This window comes from Taudactylus pleione, unplaced genomic scaffold (genome assembly GCF_031769625.1).
Source record: "Taudactylus pleione unplaced genomic scaffold, aTauple2 ptg000579l, whole genome shotgun sequence".
Taxonomy (NCBI): Eukaryota; Metazoa; Chordata; class Amphibia; order Anura; family Myobatrachidae; genus Taudactylus; species Taudactylus pleione.
Window position 1 is genome coordinate 4,669,520 of NW_028284981.1, and position 13,020 is coordinate 4,682,539.

General features: G+C 40.3%; 1 protein-coding gene across 6 annotated transcripts in view; it reads right to left on the reverse strand.

Moving 5' to 3' along the window:
• The window catches only part of FOXP3 (forkhead box P3), a 168,293-nt gene that overhangs the window by 50,788 nt on the left and 104,485 nt on the right, over positions 1–13,020 (reverse strand). For 4 of the 6 annotated variants that reach the window (XM_088453510.1, XM_088453508.1, XM_088453509.1 and 1 more), the window contains exon 2: positions 6,182–6,293. The exons of 1 other annotated variant lie outside the window; for it this stretch is intronic. The gene's annotated coding sequence lies outside the window, so the exon portion shown is untranslated. Of the gene's footprint in view, positions 1–6,181; positions 6,294–6,768; positions 6,864–13,020 lie in introns of those variants that run through there. One more of the 6 variants, XM_088453512.1, reaches the window with a different exon arrangement.

Sequence of the window (13,020 nt, forward strand, 5' to 3'; positions counted from 1 at the left end):
GTAACCGATGATCAGCAATTTGCTCCTAAATGCCAGAAAACAGATGAAAATGGTCGTTCAGACAAGTTTGTTAAATGTTTGATCTAAACAATTTGTTCAAACAACAGTTTTTGTCCACTTTCCGGCATTTGGGAGGAAATTGCTGATTGTTATTTACTTTTATACCTTACCAGATTTTCTTTCCAACCAATCAACTAGTTGGATGGTTGGACAGAAAATCTTTACGTGTGTACCCAGCTTAAGAGGTGTCGGGTGATAGGATAACCATAGACTTTTTTAAAGTAATGTGTTGGTTATTTTAAAACATTTGGGTGGTATAGTTGTTTTTATAGGCAACAAATTTTTCTTACTGCAGTAAAATGCTTTAGAATTGCCATGAATGCTGATTTACCATGCAGCTGGATTATTGACATTAGACCTTATCATGTGAGCTGGGAAGTTATTTCATAAGCCTGTTGCTCTATTACTACGTTATTGCAACAACAACAAAAAATTTCCCACATTTCTTCTACAAACAATTTCAATACTTTTCAAAATAAATCTAACTCAAAAATGATGAGTTTGATGACAGAAGTTATGATTTGTTATGACCTTTCTTGACATACTGCAGATCAGTGTGAATTACAAATTAGCAGGTATGTGAGATGCTGTACTATTTTGGTCTTTTACATACATTTTTTTTTTTGTTGCGCCAGACTCACATCATGGAAATTCCACGTTTACTAAAAAATTTAATTTTGGGTGTCGGATTAACTATAAATTCAGTTGTACAACATGAATGTAATCTTTACTATTAATAATACTTGTAACTGTTGTACATAAATATTAAAATATAATAATAATAATAATAACTTGAAACTTTTATTTATAACTTTTAATACTGAATTAAATCTGATGCCATCACTAATAAAGGATGACTTCATCTTGGTCATCATTTGGATTATCAAATGTGTACATTTTATATTGCCGCATTAGACACAGTGCTATTCATATGTTAAAAATAAAATTTCCACTAAAAATTCAAAAACTCATTTGAGACTATTAAATACAATAAAGAAAGTAAAACAAGGAAAGTTAAACTAATTGGATCCAACAACTTTCACTTATAATATATATAAAAAAAAAAAAAAAAAAGAACATAATGGTAAAAACTTTGTTATAAATTGTATGGCAAATAGAACATATTTAATTTAAGACATATAAGGAAATTGTTTTTACACTGCCTTCAGATACTGATAATCTGTGGTTACACTAAATTTGGCGGTATATTAAGCTGTATGTAACAAGGCTGTGATAGCTAGGTGTGGCGCATCAACGGGATATGAGTTAAAAGAGGTGTTTTCTGGGTCTGTTTCTCAGAAATGCAAACATCGCTTTTTTTTCAGTATCGACCCTACCTCTGGCGTCATTGCGGTTGTTTTTACTTTGTTGTAGATTGTGTAAAAGGCGGCAGATGCGGGGAAATTGGTGTATGGTACTTTCCCAGTATACGTCACAGTTTGCAAAATGCGCACAAACCAATACTACTGATTAATCACTTTTAAAGTGACTGGAATTATATATTTCATGCAACAAGTGTACAGTTTCTTAATTGTGGAATCAGTGCCGTTATTGCTTACAGTATATGCATTTCACACCATAGGGCTGCAGGTCCCAGTCCTGAATTTTTTTAAACTTATTCAATATAAATATATAAATATAAATAACCTGAATTTTCCAGAGTCTAGCCTGTTTTTCTTTTTTTCAATATTAAGTTTTTATTGAAAGTCTAGTCTGATTTATAGGTGTAATATCAATGGATCAGTACTTTACAAAAATAATAATAATAATTTGCTTCTAAATAAAGTTCAACTTTACAGTACACCACGTAAACTAAAAGTCAGGCATAAGGTGACAATTACTCCCCATATATGGATACATTATTAAAGAAATTATTAATACTTTCAACAACCATTGTTGGTATATATATCATTGCTCATAGGAGGTTGGTCTGGTCACTATAATATACATCCAATTAACTTTTTTTTTAAGCACAGCCCTTTGTGCACAAAACTGTAAATTATTTTCCATCACATACAAGGTCATAACATTTTATAAGATTAATATTTACTTCAGCATTTGACTATAGATACCTGTTCCACTAGTTGTGGTTTACTAGATATGGAACGGGGAGGGTTCTATCCCAGTACTGATTTCCGTTATCCTGCTAATGCTATCTGACTCCACTGTGGAAGGAGCAGCATTAAATCTTTACTGAGAGTTTCCATGAATGGACCACGACTAATGTGTTTTGTAATTATTTACCAGTGTAAACTATTCCCGAAGATTGTGGCACTACTAGTTTCAAGAGCAGCGACCAGGTCGCATCCGAAGGCGCAGAATTATCAGGGTAATAATGAATTGCCTCCCTAAAGATTAACTTGATTTGGTTACTGAGAATAAAGGAGTCATCTGTCTGCATGGCCAGCGGAATCTGCATAAAGAGAAAGGGTCCGGCCTCCCACCAGATTATACCAATCGGCTGGAAGATAAAAGAACCTAGTCCCCAGTAGATTAAACTGAATCTGTACAATAATGAAAGGCTGAGACCCCAATTGATTTGTCAAAAAAAGGGAATTGAGAATTAATTTCCATACAGCCTGTGCCCTGAATATATGGTCTCTATGTTTGCTAGATTAAGTCCCATTAATAAAAATAAAAAGCCTTCATTAATCTTCCACTGCGTTTCTTAGAATGTTGTATAATTTATGTGCTGACAGATGTGTTTGTCTTCAGCCAAGGGGTTGTCATGGAGGTGAAACTGGCATGTGAAGTGTGAGACCTCAGCGCAGACAATGAAGTCACGTCAAATGGGAAAAGCTATTGGTATAATTACCCTTTTCTTCTTATTTTTCCTTTTTTTTGCTTCTTGGGGCAAAAGGGGATGCAAAAATGTCAAAACTAGACAAAATTTGCCTTAATTTCTAAGAGTGAGAGAGTGAGATGATAACTTTGTAAAGAACTTACACACACTTTTTTATATTGTGTCATTGTTAATGTTGTCCGTTTAATTTAGTTTTGAATTGACTGCATATGTGTGTGACTAAATATTCTGTATAATATATATATATATATATATATATATATAATTCAAAAGTTCAGCACTCACATCAACAATATGTTCACATCAATGGGGTGCACATCAGCTGTATGTCCAGATTCCAGAGTCCACCAGCATAAATATGTATTGGAAAGATGGCACTCACCAGTAAATGCAGCTTAATTTATTGCAGGCTTACATGCACTGCGACGTTTCGGTTCCCAAACGGACCTTTTTCAAGCAGCCCAGCATCATAATAGCACATGTAAATCACAAGTACAGGTCCCAAGCATGATTTCCATGTGCTATTACGATGCTGGGCTGCTTGAAAAAGGTCAGTTTGGGAACCAAAACGTTGCCGTGTACAGTATGTAAGCCTGCTATGATTCAATAAACTAAGCTGCATTTACTGGTGAGTGCCATCTTTCCAATATATATATATATATATATATATATATTTATATATATATATATATTTCCAATGATGGAATAATTTCATGCCAGGAACTGCAGGTTTTTTTAATTCAATAAAATTATGCAATGGAGAACAGCATAGTTACTGACGAAAAGTAGACAGCAGTACCCAACGTTTCTGGGGCGTGAAGGACCCCGTCATCTGGATGATGAACAATCAAAGAAGAGAATAATAGAGGTAATATATATATACATACAGCACTCATTGTTTTTTATTGCAAATCAAGTAACTAGCTTGTTCCTCTAAAACATGTGGTCTTGATGAAAGGGCATGGGAGCCCTGAAACTTTAACAAAATGTTTGACCATCTGCTTACAAGCCAGGGCTGTACCTGGTTATTATTTGCTGAGAGCTGTATCTCCTAATACAACGAACACTGTTTCGCAAAAAAACAAACAAACAGTGAGTTCTGCCTTTTCTTCAAAATGGGATATCTGCATTGTGTATTATTCATATGGAAGGCAACTTGGTGGTTGAAAATTAGTTTTGACTAATGTTGGACTTTGCTTTCCGGCCAGATAAGCATTTAGGCAAACACAGTATAAAAAATAGATTTCATATACCAAAAGATAGATCCAGTAGATCCATGAGATTGATATAGGTTAACATTTACAACATATAAACCTTGATAAAAGGGTTTGCTCCCTGAAACGTTGACCTACTCTCCAGCCTTTGGGGGATTCTTTTCCAGCACACACGAGACCTAGAGTGCCATCCATTTCATGTGGATATATATATATATATATATATATATATATACACAGCAATTACGGCCGGCACTCCAAAGGGCTAAAGACATAATGTGCGCCTGGTGCCTTCTTAGATTACCTATCCCTGTGTTGGGAAGGAAAAAATATATGCAGCAATGGGCGGCACTCACGGTGACTTCACAAAATACACAAACGCTCATGATATTAAATATATATAGCACATGGATCTATCTTTGGGAAGGCAAAATCTATTTTTTATATTGTGTTATATATATATATATATATATATATATATATATATATAATTTATAATTAAATATATACCACATCCACATAATTTGTCTTTTACTCATGTGAAGATGAGAGAGAGAGAGAGAATGACAATCTTTGGGATGATATTCATACCCATCCTCCTTGCCCCTTACCTCTGTCTTCCTGATAACTGTCAGATGAATTTAAAAAAACATGCCCCAAACAGCCCCTACTTATAGCGCAAGGAAGCACCGTGTCATCCCCAACACTGGCTCTGCCTCTGACCTCACGGAAATTGGCCACTTTAGCTTTTTTTGCATGAAAACAGACATCTCAGAATTTTTTTTTTTTTTACTTGGTATTTTAAAGAAATCTGCAGTTCAGATGGTGAAAAGGTTAAATAAATATCATTTAAACCGCATGGGAAAGAATTATCACTTAGAGATAAATAGTTCAGAACTGGTAGGTACCATCTAGTCTCTTTTCACCATATGAGTGCCCTCAAGATTTTTTTTTTTTTAAATCTATGTTGTTCATTTAAATATTTATTTATTTTTTTACATATCAGACTAAGCTGGTTATTTTTACATTATAAAAGAGCCAGCTCTCCTCCTCAGGGTACTTGATCGGAGACATCTTCAAGCGTCTGAGACATAGGGCACTGAAGGATACTCTGAGAATATAGTAAGCTCAGACGGCTAACGCCAGCTCGGCTAGCCTCAACATCTCTGTAGAACCTAAGTATGGAAGGTCAGTGACAATTTGTTGAATCATAGGGTTAGACTCACAAAAAAACCGCAATCAATTTATCATTAAATGTACATCTAATGGGAAAGTTTATTGACTTATAAAATGTTGTGATTTTATGGTTAGAGATTAGGTAAAAAAAAAAAGGAGGCAGAGATTTTCATCAAAAGCCATCGCAATCTACATTATGGCCAAAACCTTGGCAAGCTAGTTTAATGCTCTCAGAACAGAAATATCTTTTGTCTCAATGCCAGTGTAAGGGACAGGGAGACCCAGCACAAGTGGCATGTTTCCCAAGTTAAATGAAGATGAGTGATAACTCATTAAATAGACATAATTTATTATCAATATCTCTTTAAACATTCCATGTTAGCACTGTGGCAGCCTTGAACAAGCTGCTTATGAGAAAAAAAATAGCATTAAATCTAACCGGCTACGGCCCATTAAAATCATTTCAACATTGTTATAACTTGTAACCCAAACAGTATAACAGTATAAAGTGAGCATAGTATCTGACTGGAATAGATTATAGATTCAGCTGATACAGAAAATTATATATATATATATATATATATATATATATATATATACGCAATTTTATTTTTTCTGCTTATAAGGATATTACAGTAATGCGGCTTGGTTTGCATAAGATGCATTTCAGGCCTTGATTTTTTTTTATTTTTTTTTCTTACAGACCTTTATGCAAAATAGAGTAAATAGATCTTACATAAAATATCAGTAACGCATGTAGCATACAAGTCACAGACTATAAGTCAGGAGGAAGCACATTTTTAGATTTGGAATTGGATTACTCCTGTGCCTATAGTGCATAATAGGCTGCAGACTACACTATCTAACAACAGTTTACACTGAATAATGTGTGGTCACTTATCACAGTGATTGAAGCAAAACTGCTTACCTGCATGAAGTTCTCCACATATACAGTATACTGTATATAGATTGCAAGCTCTGCTGTCACCATCTGAATTGGTTACTCCACTGCCTGCTATGTACAGCCCAGTCGTGCACACCTGTGGAAGATGTTACTGCTGTATACGTAAATTATATTAATAGTACAGAAAAATTCAAAACCCAAGCAAAGACATATTCTTTATTACAGTTGTATTGGCCTTACAGGATCTAAATTCCTATTTGAGCCTTTATTCTGATTATGGATATTGCAATCCCTGATATGCAGCTGACAATTTCAATGTGTTGATTCTACAACTAAAGCCACTCTATGGGACCAGCACAAGGGGAACGGACTGTATACTGCAGAGCTCCTAGGCAGGGAATAGGTTAAGGACACAAGGCTGCTAGCTTAGGAGACCAATTGGAATATGTTACTAGTTGTCTGCCTGCTAAAATTTGAAAGGCTGGCACAGCTGTCCTGCGGGTCTGTTTCGGATGTCCCTGTGAGCCACCAAAACAGCACTATCGTCCCTCTGCACTGACAGAAGATGTCTCCTTAATAGGAAACATTTCCTTAAATCCCTGTTTCCTTACCATGAGAGTGATGAATGTGTCCTCGCCTCTACAGAGTCACACCAGTCGCTGTGACCATGACACTCTTGCCTGTTCATGCTGTCTGGCATGTTGAGCGGAGTCCTAGCTGGTACAGTGTGCCGTTCAAGCGGGGCACACTGCCTCTCGTACAGCTGGGATGCTATAGACCTTCAGGTACAGGCTCTGTCTTTTATCTCAAGAGTGCCCTTTCATCTTGAAGCCAAGAGCTGACGTCATATAAACCCATTGTGCCCGACAGAGGGACGCAGAATCTGCTACATCCAGACTGAGAACCTAGCAGAAGCAGTGCTGGGCTCCTGAGGCACTGTAGGAGTATATTGCTCGGACATATTTAATGACTGCAAATGTAAATATAAGCTGGTTTCATCATTCCAAATGCAAGTTGTACCTGTTGCCTACATATGCTGGAGGCAGTCATTTTGTGTCAGGAATCAATATCAATATAAGGGAATGCAGGTTATCCATTCACTACAAACTAGTGACATTTCTCTCTATATTGATTTCACTAGATAGCATGAAGTGCCTCATGCCTCATTGATGTTACTAATTCCTTGTGAACTGGTCGACTGAATATTGGCTTCTAAAATGGCTGCCTCCTTCTAAATAGATAACAGGTGCACTTTAATTCCCATTGCATTGAAGTATCTGTTCAGGTGGCTCAGAGAGACTGAGTGGACTTCTTTGTGGCCTACGGTACTCTGAGCCCCTTTGTAGAAAAAAGAAAGAGGGTTTCTGGGTATATGTTCGGTTAAACCTTCTAAAGAGGAGAGATGGAGAAGTTGCCGATAGCAACCAAGCTTCAGGAAGAAACACAATTTCCCTACAAACACCCTACTGGATGTTCAGCTGTGTGAACCAACAGATGAGGCTGTCAGTCTGAGAGAGGACGCAGATTTCAGACTTTCATGGGTATAACCAGAGCCGGCCCTAGCCAAATTAGTGCACTAGGCAAGATTTTATGTGGTGCCCCCCAATAGGATCCTGAAAAAGCATATAGCCTCACAGAAGGGCATGGTCTCACTGTGCTGTGTCCCCTTTCTTCCCAGCACCACTCACCCAGCACAGCACCCTTCTACCAGCACAGGTCGCAGGACAGTACTCCTCACCCAGCACCCCTGTCCCAGCACATCACCCCTCTCCCAGCACAGCACCCATCACCCCTCTCCCAGCACAGCACCCATGCTAACCACTAGCCGTCGTCCAGGTGCCCCGTCCCCGCAAACCGCCGCTGCCTGCTCACTGTTTGCTGCTGCCAGGCCCTATCAGAGCCATCAGCTGAGCTCCGATCGTGGACGCTGCATAGTGACAGTAGCAGCTGCCATAGTCTCTGCCCAGCCAGCAGCAGGTGCTCCGGCCGTGCCTGCCCCAAACCTCTGCCGGCCCTAGGCAGGCTTGGGTGCCCCTAGGCATTCCGAATGCCCTAGGCATTTGCTTAGTTTGTCTAGGCCTAGGTCCGGCTCTGAGTATAACTAATATCTGTAGTTGGTGTGTAAGTGCAAGCTTTAAGCCACAGATGGCGATTTGATTACACGAGCAATTACGGCAGGCTGATCTCTTCCTGCAACTCCATAGGCCCCATCTCTCTTCACATACTGTATTTACAGGTCTCTGCTACTGAGGTTCACCAACATGTGAATGTTTTGAGGAAAATAGGGTCTGCTTTAAAAAAAAAAAAAAAAAAAATTATTAATAGTGTGTCCTAAGAAAAATTGCCAGTCTCCTAGTCTTATTACTGTAAGCATGACAATAAATAAATAAATTATTAATAGTGTGTCCTAAGAAAAATTGCCAGTCTCCTAGTCTTATTACTGTAAGCATGACAATAAATAAATAAATGGCTCGACATTGTACACAATTTGGTATAGCCATATTGTTGTTAGGATAGAATCCTCAACATTACACGTGCCCTAAACATGTTTTACTTTGTAGCACATAACGTAGTTCTTTTTTTGTATAATCAATATTTATAGGAAATCACAAGTGTAGCAAAACATTGGCAACAATAGGAAGTTTTTAGAAGTGGAGATGTTGCCCATAGCAACCAATCAGATTTGAGCTATTATCTTCTAGAAGGTGCTAGTTAAATGTTAAGTAGAATCTGATTGGTTGCTATGGGCAACATCTCCACTTCTAAAAGCTCTCACTTTAGTAAAGATACCCCATAGTGTGAATGCGTTTTTCAAATATAGCAACAGAAAATAAGACAAAAGAAGAAAAAACATGGGGTAATGTGAGGAAAGAACACCAAGGGAAGGAGGGCAAAGAGAAAGGATGGAATGGAGGTTGGAGTAAAATAGGTATATGGATGTAAAACAATTTGACAAGCAGCATTAAGATAAAAGATGAGTCAATTTATCTTTACCCACCAATTCTATCTTGGACAGGTGATCCTGATACTTAGCAGATTCTTTATACTCCAAACAGGCAGACCATGTACTGCCAAGGCCAAAAGTTTTGAGAATGACACAAGTATTGATTTTCACAAAGTTTGTGGCTTCAGTGTTTTTAGACCTTTTTGTCAGATGTTACTATGGTATACTGAAGTGTAATTAGTTATAAGCATTTCATAAGTGTCAAAGGCTTTTATTGACAATTACATTAAGTTTATGCAAAGAGTCAATATTTGCAGTGTTGACCCTTTGTCACATTTAGCATCCTGGAGTCCCCTACTGAGGGGCTGGAAGTTGAGGTCCCGGGTCAAGGAAGGAGACAGGAGCGAGGGGCCTGGATGTTCAGTCTCCTCGTCCACAAGCATCGGGTGTTGGTGAGACCTGACCTAGGGTGCGGAGTCTAACCTGCCGGGAAGTGTTCACCAGTGACCCCTCCAAGTGGGATATGGGTTTCAGCTGCACCCGGCAAGCAGGTCGCGGTCCCCAGGTCAGGGATCCGATGCGAATGGGAATAGAGAAAGAGACAATGCTTTGGCCCACTGGAAATATAATCTCTGTACCACTAGTACAGAGAAGCACAATATAGATGTTTCCTGACAGGGCCGCCATCAGGGGGGCCCGCCCACTGCTACCACCTTTGCAGAGCCTGCAGCCTGAACTACCCCCGCCAATCCAGTCCTCGTTACTAAATTATGGAGCTGGAGGAGGCAGCCCACTCAGGCCGCTCCTCCACCAGCTTACAGTGGGACAGTCAGACTCCATAACAAGCTTTCAATAAAGCTTGTTTTAGAGTCAGCGCGCATGACGTCATGATGTCACACGCGCCACTGGAGGGCAAGGTCGACGTCGGAGGAGCCGCGGATCGTGGAGGAAGTAGCCGCTGCCGGATTCTTCTTATCGTAAACCAGGGGGGGGGGGTGGTGTATATAAAAAAAAAAAGGAAGAGGCACAGACTGCACTCAATAACGGGGGGGGGGGGCGAGAGATGTATAAAAAAAAAGGAAGGGGCACTGACTGCATTCAATAACAGGGGGGGGGATGTGAGGTGTAAAAAAAAGGAAGAAGGTCACACAGACTGCATTCAATAATGGGGGGGGGCCCTTCCTATTCTGTCAGTTCCGGGCCCCACAATTTCTGATGGCAGCTCTGTATCCTGAAGAGGTGCTGTGGCAGACCCGAGGGAGAGAATCCACTGAGGAGTAGGTTGTGCAGCTAGCACTGGAGGGAAGTGAGGATATGCTGCAGTCACTGAAGGAGAGTGGTGATTGCACCAGTTTGGATGCCGTGGTGTCTGTACACTGCTGCACAAGGATATGGCACTTTGTATATAATATACTGGCAAAGGCACTTTGTAAATAATACACAGGACTCAGTACATAGCAGATGTACGGAGCATATACTGGAAATACCACTGTGAAGAGTCTCTGGAAGATTGCATGTGACGCTTGGACGAAGCAAACAGCAACCATCTGGGAATAACAAAGTTGATGATGCAATTAACTGTTCACCTGGAGTCCTGTTTATACCCCCAGGTAGCTGTCCATTGGTTGAGCAAGTCAGCTGAAAACTGACACAGCTACCATTGGATAAGGATCTATCATTTAATTCAGCCCAGAATCCTGACAGTACCCCCTCCTTTTAGGGTGGACTCCGGACACCAATAAAGGTTCGGCTGAAACTTCCCAGATAAACACGAACATCAGCTATCCACCACAAAAAGTGAATATCTTCCAGATAATCTCTAAAAGCCCAAACCTCAAGATGTGAGGAAGCTTCCAAAAATAGTGAAAAAAAATGACAAATGGGATTTAGAATCAATTGTCATAGAAAGGTTGGTCCAAATATAAAGAAAACAAGGAATTCATCGATTTTTCTTTCTTCTACGGGATCGTTTAGGACCATTCGAAAGGAGAATACTCCGTTTGAGGAAAAACCTTAATGGGATCTACTGAAAACGGTGTTTCATCATGATCAGGGTCGTAATCAGAATCTGTGTTGTAATTTAACATCCGAATCGAACTCTTGTTCCTTGAATTAAAAATTTCCTGAGGTTCACTATAAAATACGTAAGCAGAAGATCCAATACATATCATAGGCACCAAAGGACCAGAGCGGTGAGAAGAACTAAGATGAACACAGCCCACCGTTATATGTACAATCTCATTCTCGATGTCTTGATCAACCAGAGGTTGAACTTGCTTACAACTAATGTTATATGGAGACGAGGAAGTGACATACTTCTTGTACGTCCTTACTATGCAGATTCTTTGACACTTGCTTTTTCTTGGGCCAAGACGAAATGTAGGACTGAGAAATAGCTGTATTCTTGGTGGAATCAGTAAGATGCTTGGAAAGAATATTAGAAGGAGACCCTCCATTGGGTCTCCTTCTAATAAGGGTGTTCAAAGGTGGATTCCCTGAAGACTGATGGGAACACGGGCCAAATTTCTTAAGTACAGCATCACTAAAGGCCACAAGATCCTGAAGAACTGGGTCATTGGATTCAATTAGCGGATTAGCCCATTTCAATACTTCTTCCCTAAAAGTCAGGAATAAATATTTAACTATGTTGTAGGGAGTAATTCCAGAGGAAGGATCAGACTCCATGATGGTAAGATATCGGTTAACCAGCGCAAAATATTGAGCTACATCTCCTTCAAAGTAGTCAAATGATGGAACAGCGGATGAGTTATGTGAAATTAAAGCTTGCTTCTCTGGAGATACTACAGATGGAATGATGAATGAATTGTCAACTAGGATGAATAGATCACTGGAAGTTGCCTCCTGAGGCTTACTACTGGAAACTTTCTCCTGGGAAACGGTACTTGGAACCCCCTCCTGAGGTATAGACTTCTCATGAAGAACTACACTTAGAACCCTCACCTGGGGTATAACACTTGAAAACCCCTGCTGGGGTGCGAGACTTGAAACACCTTCTTGGGGTGAAAAACTTGAAATGGAGACCCCCCCTGGGGTATGGGACTTGAATCCAACTGCTGGGGTGCGAGACATGAACCCCCTTCTGGAGTCCGAGACTTGAAACCCCCTCCTGGGATCCGAGATTTGAAACCCCCTCATGGGGTGCGAGACTGAAACCCCCTCCTGGGATGCGAGACTTGAAACCCCCTCCTGGGGTGCGAGACTTGAAACCCCCTGATGGGGTGTAAGACTTGAATCCCCCTGCTGGGGTGCAAAACTAGAAACGGAGATCCACTCCTGGGGTACGGGACTTGAAACCCCCTGCTGGGGTGCAAGACTTGAAACCCCCTCCTGGGGTGCGACACTTGAAACCCCCTCCTGGGGTGCGAGACTTGAAACCCCCTCCTGGGGTGCAAGATTTGAAATCCCTTGCTGAGGTGCAAGACTTGAAACCCCCTGCTGGGGTGCGAGACTGGAAATCCCCTGCTGGGGTGCAAGACTTGAAACCCCCTGCTGGGGTGCGAGACTTGAAACCCCCTGCTGGGGTGAAAAGCTTGAGAGCCTCTCTAGGAGTGTGACACTTGAAACTCCCTTTTGAGGAGAGAGACTTGAAACTTCCTGTTGAGGTGAAAAACTTATGACCCCCTCCTGGGGTAAGAAACTCGAAGCTGAGATCCCTCCAGAGGTATGCAACTGTAATATTTCTCCTGGAACTGGCGAAACAAGTGTGTCACTTGAAGCTAGCAAGTCAAGTGTCTCCCTGGCTGTAGATGGGTTAGACATCTTTCCTTGGTTCCCAGATCTGGAGTAAGAGTATCTTGTTACAGGACCCCAGTCAAAAAGTTGAACCTTCTTTAGCATAGTAGATTTTGACCCTTTGCCTGAGACTGAGGGAACTGTGACTGCAGACGACGAATGAGAA